This window comes from Myotis daubentonii, chromosome 8 (genome assembly GCF_963259705.1).
Source record: "Myotis daubentonii chromosome 8, mMyoDau2.1, whole genome shotgun sequence".
NCBI classification, from domain to species: Eukaryota; Metazoa; Chordata; class Mammalia; order Chiroptera; family Vespertilionidae; genus Myotis; species Myotis daubentonii.
The window spans coordinates 65,182,478-65,191,408 of record NC_081847.1 but is presented as its reverse complement, the minus strand read 5'-3'; the positions used below and the strand labels follow the sequence as shown (position 1 = coordinate 65,191,408).

The 8,931-nt window shown below is 45.2% G+C and overlaps 1 non-coding gene across 1 annotated transcript; it reads right to left on the bottom strand.

The window, feature by feature from the left end:
* On the bottom strand, nucleotides 1-107 carry LOC132240439 (U6 spliceosomal RNA). The gene has a single exon (XR_009454329.1). It is a non-coding gene; the product is annotated as a U6 spliceosomal RNA (small nuclear RNA).
* Between the last annotated feature and the right edge of the window lie 8,824 nt (nucleotides 108-8,931).

Sequence of the window (8,931 nt, the reverse complement as noted above, 5' to 3'; positions counted from 1 at the left end):
TTAAATATGGAACGCTTCACGAATTTGCGTGTCATCCTTGCGCAGGGGCCATGCTAATCTTCTCTGTATCGTTCCAATTTTAGTATATGTGCTGCCGAAGCGAGCACTAAATATATATTTTTTATTGATTTCAGAGAGTAAGGGAGAGGGAGAGAGAGATAGAAACATCAATGATGAGAGAGAATCAATGATCAGCTGCTTCCTGCACACCTCATACTGGGGATTGAGCCTGTAACCTGGGCATGTGGCCTGACCTGGAATCGAACTGTGACCTCCTGGTTCTTAGGTCAGTGCTCAACCACTAAGCCACCAGGGCCTGGCAAAACATTACTTTTTAAATATATATATTTTTCATTGTTGCTAGTACTACAGATGTCCCCCATTTCCTCCCCTCTGCCCCCCTCATCCCAGCCCCTACCTTAGGGCCACGGAAGGAGGAACGTAAGAGGCCAAAGTGGTAAGGGATTATAAATTTATTGGGTCATCTGGAAAACCAGATGGGCTGAGCCCCACAATGGCGCCAGCACCCAGGGACAGAGAGTCAGAGATTTTTCTGGGCAGATAATTCTCTGGGCAGGTTCGAATCCTGGGATGGTCCAGAGGGGAAGGATAATGGTCTTAGCAAGTGGAATGTGGTCTAAGAAAAATGGAATGTTGGTGTGAAGTGGCCTAAAGGTCAGTTCCTAGGTGACCTTTCAATTATTTGATCATTACCCAACCCCCCAGCTCTTCACCACCCTATTCCCGTGTCCAAGGGCTATGTATATAAGTTCTTTGAAACACTATTGAAGGACTTGCTTTATTCTTAAATTATACCGTGTATAAAAAGGGGCCACATGCTAACCTGACAAGCTCAGGAAAGGTCTGTGTCATGGCCTTGCAAACTCAGAGACCTAAAGTAACCACAAAGGATGGTCAGAATTTAAAACTTTTAACCTAAAGCAGTTTATGGCAGATAGTCATGTCCTAGACTAGAATCTTCCCTGACAAAAGCCATCCTTTACTTTAACTAAGCCTGTCTATTGTCTTGTGTATCTGGGATAATATACCTTTGGAATATCAGGGTAACTTCCCTTTTTCCAGACTCCTCAGGGCACAACCAATGTACCAGAGCAGAGACTACAAAACCACTCACTGTTATTTTTATCATATCAGTTGTTGACTATTAACTGTCCTATACCTACCTATGGAAAAGATGTATTATTTGCTTTTCATCCAATCCCAAAAGTTTCCCCACTTTGCTTTCTCCCTTATCCCTAATCTATCACCGATGAATTTCATATAACCCACATAAGTCTTCTCTTTTGATTGTAAAAGCTACACTAATAAAAGACAAACATGCAAATTGACCGTACCTTAGCTATGCATTGAGCCACGCCCACCAACCAATCAGAGCGACTATATGCAAATTAACCCAACCAAGGTGGCAGCCGGCAGCCACGGAGCTGGAGCAAGCAGGAGGCTTGGTTGCCCCAATGATGGAGGAAGCCAACTTCCTGCAGCAGCGGCTCTGAGCTCCACTCAATGCAACAAAGTTTCAATTATAGAAGGTAAATAAACTCCAGATACCTGCTTTCAGCCGGCCATGGCCTCGGAGCTGGAGCGAGCTGGAGGCTTTCCCACCCTCCCGCCCTGGCCGGCTCTGAGCTCCTCTCAAGGCTACAAAGTTTCAATTATAGAAGATAAATAAATCCCAGAATAAAAAGAAGAAAGAAAAAAAGGAGAGGCTGGGAGCTTCTGTCGCCGGCAGGGGCTTGGCTAGCCTGCAAATGGCCCTCAGCCCCTCACCCAGACTGGCCAGGCACCCCAGTGGGGACCCCCCACCCTAAAGTGGGGGTGGCCAGCCTGAAAACAGCCATCAGCACCTCACCCAGGCTGGACAAACCTCCATGGAGTGAGGGTCCCCACTGGGGGGGGGCTTGACCAGCCTGCAAACAGCCATCAGCCCCTCACTCAGGCTGGCCAGGCACCCCAATGAGAACCCCCACACTGAAGGGGGTGTGACTAGCTGCAAACAGCCATCAGCCCCTCACCTAGGCTGGCCAAGCACCCCAGCGGGACCCCCACCCTGATCCGGGACACCCTTCAGGGCAAACCAGCCAGCCCCCACCCATGCACCAGGCCTCTATCCTATATAATAAAAGGGTAATATGCAGCCCTGACCAGTTTGGCTCAGTGGATAGAGCATCGGCCTGCGGACTGAAAGGTCCCAGGTTCGATTCCAGTCAAGGGCATGTACCTTGGTTGCGGGCATATCCCCAGTGGGGGTGTGTGCAGGAGGCAGCTGATCGATGTTCCTCTCTCATTGATGTTTCTAACTTTCTATCCCTCTCCCTTCCTCGCTGTAAAAAATCAATAAAATATATATATATAAAGGGTAATATGCAAACTGACCCTAACAGCAGAACAACTGGGAATGACTGGTCACTATGACACACACTGACCACCAGGGGGCAGACGCTCAATGTAGGAGCTGCTCCCTGGTGGTCAGTGCGCTCCCACAGGGGGAGCTTTGCTCAGCCACAAGCCAGGCTGATGGCTGCCAGTACAGTGGTGGTGTTGGGAGCCTCTCCCGCCTCCTCAGCAGTGCTAAGGATGTCCGACTGCAGCTTAGGCCTGCTCCCTGCTGGCAAGTGGACATCCCCTGAGGGCTCCTGGGCTGCCAGAGGGATGTCTGATTGCCATCTTAGGCCCAATCCTGGGGAGTGGGCCTAAGCCAGCAGGTGGTCATCCCCTGAGGGGTCCCAGACTGCAAGAGGGCACAGGCCGGGCTGAGGGACCCCCCCCTGAGTGCACACATTTTTGTGCACTGAGCCTCTAGTATAAAATAAGATACAAAAGTGCCATTCTCTAGAACAGTGGTCCTCAACCTTCTGGCCCTTTAAATACAGTTCCTCATGTTGTGACCCAACCATAAAATTATTTTCGTTGCTACTGCATAACTGTAATGTTGCTACTGTTATGAATCGTAATGTAAATATCTGATATGCAGGATGGTATTAGGCGACCCCTGTGAAAGGGTCGTTTAGCCACCAAAGGGGTCGCGATCCACAGGTTGAGAACTGCTGCTCTAGAACATTATCTCAAGGCATTGAGATTCTGCTTTTCAACAATTGTCAACAGTTTGGCTTAAGTATTAAAGTTACAAAAATTCTTTACAGATTTGAATGTTTCTTACACTGACAATACTATTTAAGTAGAAAGACTAATTGACTGCTTACTATTCTGTCACTACAATTTCTTCTATTTCTCATATGCCTTACTGTTTGTTTGTTTTTAATATTTTTTAATTTGTTGATTTTAGAGAGGAAGGGAAATAGAGAAAGAGAAAGAGAGAGAGGCATTGATTTGTTGTACCACTTATTTAAGGATTCATTTGTTGATTCTAGTATGTGCCGTTGGCATATCAGGAAGATGCTCTAAACAACTGAGCCACCCAGCCAGGGCTGCCTTACTGTTTTGTTCTGCTTTTTTCTGATCAGTGTTTTCATTATTTTACATGTAGAGGGACATGTTTTCTCCCCAAGTATTTTAATCCTCTCAGGCAGTTCTGTACCACAGAACTTCAATGATAGAAATGTGTGTGCTCCCATTCATTAACCACCATGTGGCTAGTGAGTATTTAAAATATGGCTAGTGTTGATGTCAGAAACATCCAGACCTGTAGAGAATTTTTATGAGTTTATCTGAACCAAACTGATGACATGCGAGAAAGCAAGATCTCAAATGCTCTAAGAATGACAATTCTGCAGTTTCTTTTATACATTTGGATTCATAGAGGGAACCTAAGGAAGATTACATGTTAACAAGATTAGGTCCTCCCTTGAGAGTGGTGTGGGCGTTCACAATGAGTGCCCTAAGATGTGCCTCAGTGGTATGCAGTCTTTTTGAGCTAAAGGCAATTTTAGCTTCAGGCTCAAGAGAAACTTCTGCCTCTCTCTTTAACTATCTAGAAGACTTGAATTAGGGATCCTGCCAGTAAGAGATTATCAGGGATAACCTTTTTGACTTGGCGAGAATGGCACCAGGTATTATACCATTGGGGTCAGAATGAACCTCTGCCAGGCAACCTTAGTACCTGAGTTCGTGATTGGAAAGAATTCAGAGCCAAGACTCAAACCATAAGAGAAAGTTTATTTAGAAAGTCCCATGGCTCAGTTGGTTGGGTATTGTCCTGTGTACAGAAGTTGCTGGTTTGATTCCAGGTCAGGGCACATGTGCAGGTTTTGGGCTCAATCCTTGGATGGGGGGCGTGCAGGAGGTGGCAGATAGAAGCCTCACTTTCACATAGAAGTCTCACTTTCTCTTTCTCCCTTCCTCTCTATGTAAAAAAATATAAAATAAAATAAAAATTCACAGACGTAGAAGTGAGTGGTAGAAGAAATGGGCTCAGGAAGTAATGTGCCTGGGGTGGGGAAGTGGAGGGTGGAGGGGAAAGGCAGAGGTATGACCTTAGGAAGAAGTGTATACTGGGTTCTCTATCGTAAGTGCTTTTAAAGCTTGGGATTTTAGGGGCGAGACCAGAGGAGGATCCCAATAGAGAATATTCATCAGCTTTCCAGGTGTTGTGGTCTCCACTGATTGGTCAAAGCCAGGGCAGGCTGTTGTTTATCAATGCAGCTGGTCCTGATGTCAGCCAAGGCCTCACTTGTCTGGTTTTTCTGCTTTTCTGGGCTTGGCACTGAAATACATCTGGGGCCTAGATGTTATTTCTAGGAAGGAAAGGTCAGGGGGTCCAAACCTCGTGACCAGTGATATGCTGGGGGAAGACCTGGAGGTGAGGTCCTTATTTATCCAGCTTTGCACACTGCCAGGCACCCAAGGCTTTCCACCTGTGACTTTATGTACCTGGCCTTTCATTCTTGCTCTGTTCATGGGCCTACCACAGACACACCTCAATAGCAGGCAAACCTTATTTAATAAACATCTGCTTTTATTTTTATTCTGCAATGACCCTTTGAAACCCTCAGGTGCATTATCTCATCCCTAGCACAGAATGTCTTATATACCTAGATCCCCCTTTCTTTCTCTAAACCTCTCATAAATGTGGGAGTCTGACTCTGTCATGTATGTGGGATTCCCATACATATGCATTAAATTTGGTTATTTCCTCTTGCTAATCTATCTTATGTTTACTTATTAGGCCAGACAGAAAAACCTGGAGGGGAGAGGAAAGTTTGTTTCTCCCCTACAGTGGTTGGTTATGCCTGTGAGGGGTCTGAAAAAAGAGGATTACGTACTCTGGCTTTTCTGTGTTAATCTAGATGCACAAGAACAATGGACAGGGCTTGGTGAAGGCAAAGATAAACCTTTTTAAAGGTCTGGGAGGTGACTACCCACCGTGACCTGCTTAGTTAGGAATTTTATGAACAGGTCACCCTGTGATTTGCTACACAGAACCCTTTTTGTTCACACTAGTGCAACCCAGGAACTAAGTTAAAAAATATATATATATATTTATTAATTTTAGAGAGAGGAAGGGAGAGAGAAGCATAGATTTGCTGTTCTACTTATTTATGTATTCATTGGTTCATTCCTTTTTTTTTTTTAAAGACACACATAGTTCTTTCTTTTTTTTTTTTTAATATATTTTACTGATTCTTTACAGAGAGGAAGAGAGAGAGATAGAGAGTTAGAAACATCGATGAGAGAGAGACATCGCCCAGCTGCCTCCTGCACATCCCTCACTGGGGATGTGCCCTCAACCCAGGTACATGCCCTTGACCGGAATCGAACCCGGGACCTTTCGGTCCGCAGGCCGACGCTCTATCCACTGAGCCAAACCGGTTTTGGCTCATTGGTTCATTCTTATATTGCTCTGGCTGGGGGTTGAACCCCAAAACCTTGGCATATTGAGACAATGCTCTAAGCAACTGTGCTACCCAGGCAGGGTCTAAAACTTTAATTTGTTAAAGAAAAAAATATTGGCCCTGGCAGGGTAGCTTAGTTGGTTAGAGCATCATTACAATACACCAAGGTTGGGGGTTTGATCCCCAGTCAGGGCACATACAAGCAGCAACCAATGACTGCATCCATAAGTGGAACAACAAATCCATGTTTCTTTCTCCTTTTCCTCTCTCTCTTCTCTAAAATAAATAAATAAAATTAAGGCAAAAAAATTTATTGTGTTTTTTGAGGATAATGAGGTGAGGGGCTAAAGGAACCACTGCAATGAGTCTTGTGGTGGGAGTGAGATTGAGCTTGTTTTTTTTATTTGATTGATTTTTAAAGCAAGGGAGAGAAAGAGAGAGAGAGAGAGATTGATTTGTTATTCCACTTGCTTATGCATTCTTTGGTTGATTCTTGTATATGCCCTGATTGGAGATCAAACTGTTTTAAGCTTCAGGAATGGCACCAAGTGTTAGACTGGTAGGGGTCACATTGGACTTGGGTTCAACAACTTCAGTACTTGGGTTCTGGCTAGGAAAGAATTCAGAGCCAAGACCCAAACTATAATAGAACATTTATTTGATTAACCACAGAGGTAGAAAAAGTAATTCCTCGAAGACATGAGCTTAACAAACAAGTTATAGTGGTAAAGAAAAGTAAAGGAAGGACTCTTGGAGTTAGGGAGTGAGGAAGCTAATGGTAAAGTGCCTGGGGGTGGGGAGAAGAAAGGGGAAGGGAATGGCCCTGGGTCCAAGGTTCTAAGGGTTTTAAGGTGGAGATTTTAGGGCAGGTCTCAAGATAACATTTCAATAGAATATTCAGTAACTTTCCAAGTGTGTCAATTTAGGGTCTAGGTCTCCACTGATGGATTCATGGTCACCAAGGAAGGGGGTGCTTATTCAATGTAGCTGGTCCTGAGGTCAGCTGTGGCTGGTTTTGTTGCTCTTCTGGGCCTAGAGCTGAAGTACAACTAAGTCTAAACATTATTTCTAGGGAGGAAAGGTCGGGGGTGGGGGGGAGAGGGGGGGTCCAAACCCCATGACCGTCGATATGCTAGGGGAGGAAAGATCACCCTGGAGGCAAGGTTCCACCCCTCATTTTGTCCTTTTTTGGGGGGGTAACTGACAGTCCTATTTTATTTTATCTTTAAAATTTTTTTTTATTGATTTCAGAGAGGAAGGGAGATGGAGAGAGAGATAGAAACATCAATGATGAGAGTCATTGATTGGCTGCCTTCTGCACACTCCCACTGGGGACTGAACCCGAAACCCTGGCATGTGTCCTTGACCAAAATCGTACCCGAGACCCTTCAGTCCGCAGACCAATGCTCTATCCACTGAGCCGAACCAGCTAGGGCTACATTTTGTCCTTTGCTAGGCTCCTAAGGCTTTCCATCCTGATGACCTTCAGTACCTAGCCCATCGTTCTTGCTCTGCTCATGTCTGACCGCCTACCACAGACCCCACAATCTTGGCATATCAGGACACCGCTCTAACCAACTGAGCTACCCGCCAGGGTGAGATTTGGCTTGTTAAAAAATAAAATATATCAAACAAAATTCAACAGAGAACAAGTTGATGGTTGCCAGATGGAAGGAGGCGGTGAGGGGATGGGTGAAAAAGGTGAAGGGATTAAGAAGTACAAATTGGTAGTTACAAAATAGTCATGGGGATGTGCAATACAGCATAGGGACTGTAGTCAATAAGGGAGTTACTATGTATGGGTCAGGTGGGTAGGAGATTTATCAGAGGAAGATGGGGTCACTTTGTAAAGGATATGACTGTAAATCACTATGCTGTACAACTCAAACTGAAACAAAATAATATCAAATGTAAACTGTAATTGAAAAATAAATTTCAACAAAATTGTATCACTTGTGTCAAAACCCAAAATACCAAATCCAGATTTAAAACCTTACCTAATTGCTGTCTCAACCTCTACCAGAAACATAATCAACATTTCTGGAATTTTTCTGATCAGTATCAATGAAATAATCTGTCAAGTTGGCCCTCTCCAAACACCCGACCCCCACTTCCAAAGAAGAGGGGATTTGCATGGTAAAAACCCCTGGTCTTCCTTAGCTCTAGAAAAAGAAGTCCTGGTGTGAAGATAATCCTTTCTTTTCTTTGTTAATAGGTCCCTTGCCCCACTTCCCTTTCTAAAAAACCCCCCTCCATTTTGTACCTACCCCTCGGACCTCCCTACTAATTGCTAGATGGGGCAATTAATTGTTTAATAAAGCCAATTTAACCTGGCTGGTGTTGCTCAGTGGTTGTGCTTCGGTTTACGAACCAGGTCACGATTCAATTCCCAGTCAGGGCACATACCCCCCCCACCCCCCACCCCCAGTCGGGGTGTGCAGGATGTTTCTCATCATTGATGTTTCTCTCTCTCTGAAATCTGTAAAAACTTTTTTTAAAAAGCCAATTTGATTTTCAAATTTACTTAGTTGAATTTTTAAAAACTCTTCACATTTCTTATAGAGATAAAACAATATAACCACACAAGTTTACCTACAGGTAACACTAATTTTTAAATTGCATAACACAATCTGTGTTCTCCCTAGTTCCGAGAGATGTGGCCACTCCTCGTGCTATAGTGATTTGTCACGATACCCTGAGGCTTTAGTTACAGAGCTGGCATCCGAGCTGATTAATATTCTCCACGAGGGCTGAGGAAGTTCTTTCCAAAGTTGGACACAAGCCTCTAAAGTGATCTAGGTGATGTTTAAAATAAAACAACGGGAAAGCAAGAACGAAGGGGTCTTAGGGCACTTCCTTGGCCTGCTCCATTCACGCGAACCCCGCGGTACTACACCTCCTTCCTGGGGTCATTTCTAGCGAGTCCAGGGTGCGGGCCACCCCCCAGGGCCCGGGAGAGCAACCTCTGGGTGGGTCTCCTTGGCTGCACCCTCTTCACCTAGCACCCCCCCACCCCGACCACGCCTCCCCTGTGAGTCCCAGGAGTCCCGCCCCGCAGCCACCAGTCTCAGCGACGCGATACTCGGCGCGCTGACGTCTGACGCTCCAGGTACTTTCCCCG